At 36.4% G+C, this 2,514-nt stretch overlaps 1 protein-coding gene across 4 annotated transcripts in view; it reads right to left on the bottom strand.

The window, feature by feature from the left end:
* Nucleotides 1-2,514, bottom strand: part of ACTR2 (ARP2 actin-related protein 2 homolog (yeast)) — a 36,505-nt gene that overhangs the window by 13,728 nt on the left and 20,263 nt on the right. The gene's annotated exons all lie outside the window — the stretch shown is intronic.

A 2,514-nucleotide genomic window follows, 5' to 3' on the forward strand; every position in this document is an offset into this window, starting at 1 on the left:
TGTGATATGCTAGAAATCTGAGAACAAGTGATCTTGGTTAGTCAAAGGTAACCTCAATTATTCATCAGAAACCAGAAAGACAATGTCAATTAAACCTTATAATAAAAGAACAGCAAAGAAGCTGCCTTGTTTCTCATTTGTGCTATTTAAAAATATAAATGGCTGCAAAAGTTAGTGTTTTGCCTTTTGCATCAGCATTAATTTGGGGGGAACCCCCCCAAAAAACCCAAACCATTTTCTAATTATTAAAAAAAATATTTTGTAACCAGAATGTGCATTATCTGTAACGTGCTTAAGCATTCCTTTATCATTTTCCCATTCCCAAATAGGCTCTCGGCTCTCTCCCTTTCTTATCAATTTAAACTTGCGTGCACTATAGGATTTAATTGTAATGATTTGTCTTTGAATACATTTATTCAAACCACCTCCTTTGGAAGCTAACATAATAATTTGTTTTTCCTTGATATTCTAAGCTTCATGACAATCATATACAGCCTTTTAACGTTGCATTCTCTTAAGAAACTTTCCATTTCAAAAAATAGAAAGGCATCCACAACATCAATAATTCAAAAATACTCCCAGTAATATTAATCACAGCAGGTATTTTCATTTATTTTCCAAATAGGCCTCCCCATACCACCTCACCTTGTTTCCTACCACTCGCACCAGCTTGCATACTGGTCTTTCTTTCCCTGTACACATTTGACCCATTTTCAGTGACCCTTTTGTCATTGGATTATGTATTTTTCCCACCTCAATTTCAATGGGGTCTTTTAAGACTTAATCCAGTACCTACCTTTTCGTTTATACCTTCCCTGACCACTCTAATCTCCAGTCCAAATTCTCTAATTTCACTTATTCCCTTCACTCCTGTCTGTACGAGGTCAAACATACCTCCCTAAATCACCATGTCACCACCTCTCTTATTCAAAAAACCTTCCATGGGCCCTGGCCAGGCAGCTAAGTTGGTTAGAGAATCGTCCCGATACACCAAGGTTGCAGGTTTGATTCCTGGTCAGGGCACATACAAGAATCAACCAATGAATGCATAAATAAGTGGAACAACATATCAATGTTTCTGTCTCTCTCTCTCTCAAATATCAATTTAAAATAAACACCTTCATTCATGATTCTGAATGCTTCTCCCTACCTTTTTTTTAAACTAGTAGCACTAAACAAGTTCTTTAGAAGGAGAATTTTACTATGGCTTGAGTTCTTTTGATTATCATTGCTAGATTATCATTTCTCAAATTAAATATTCAACAAACAGTTAAACAAAAATAGTTAAATATCAGGAATTAAGAGAGGATAACTTCTCATTGGATGAAAATAAATTTATGAATATTGCTAGAAAAATCTGTTAAGGTCAATTTTATTCAAGTGTAAGTCAAACAAAAATTCCATTTCAGCAGAACTAGAACTATAATCACCAGTTTCAAAGCTTAAATTAAAAAAAAATTATATCTTTTTCCAAATTATTTTCTTTTTTTAAAAATATATTTTATTGATTTTTTACAGAGAGGAAGGGAGAGAGATAGAGAGTTAGAAACATCGATGAGCGAGAAACATCGATCAGCTGCCTCCTGCACATCTCCCAGTGGATGTGCAGGTACATGCCCTTGACCGGAATCGAACCTGGGATCCTTCAGTCCGCAGGCCGACGCTCTATCCACTGAGCCAAACCAGTTTCGGCTCCAAATTATTTTCTAAAATAAATTCTGAAATTTATTTTATTTTAATGAAACAAAATTACCTACATACAGATAATCACTCCTTGTAAAGTAACAAATTAATTTAAAAAATTGATTTCAGAGAGGAAGGGAGAAGGAGAAAAGAGAGAAGTATCAAGGATGAGAGAGAATCATTGATCTGTTGCCTTCTGCATCCCCCTACTGGAAATTGAGCCCCCAACCTGGGCATATGCCCCGACCGGGAATTGAACTGTGACCTCCTGGTTCACAGGTCAATCAATACTCAACCACAGAGTCACACCAGCCAGGCAGAAATTGAATTTTGATTCCTTCTTCAAAGGAGAAACTACTCATAGCTGGACTGTAATTGCTTTAAAGGCAAGGAGACCAGTCTAGTTTACTCACTGCCTTATCCTCTACACAACAGAGTGTTAAAGTACATGCCACACTTAGTTCCTGTAAGTATTTTCTAAGTATCTATATGTAGTAATAAAGACAGCTTTAAAACACCCAGTATGTGTTTTTTACATGGTGGCTTTTACTAATCCACATGTAGAGTCAGATGGCTCACCTTAATATTAAAGTGTGTTTTCTAAGTACTAGATCAGTGATGGCGAATCTATGACATGCGTGTCAGAGGTGACACGAGAACTCATTTTTTGGTTGATTTTTCTTTGTTAAATGGCATTTAAATATCCTATATAATAAAAGAGAAACATGCAAATTAACCGTCCCTCTGTTGCGCTCAAGCCACGCTCACAAGCCACACCCACCAACCCATCAGGAGAGGGTATGCAAATTAACCCAACTAAGATAGCGGTGG

This window comes from Myotis davidii, unplaced genomic scaffold (genome assembly GCF_000327345.1).
Source record: "Myotis davidii unplaced genomic scaffold, ASM32734v1 scaffold6, whole genome shotgun sequence".
In the NCBI taxonomy this organism is placed as follows: domain Eukaryota; kingdom Metazoa; phylum Chordata; class Mammalia; order Chiroptera; family Vespertilionidae; genus Myotis; species Myotis davidii.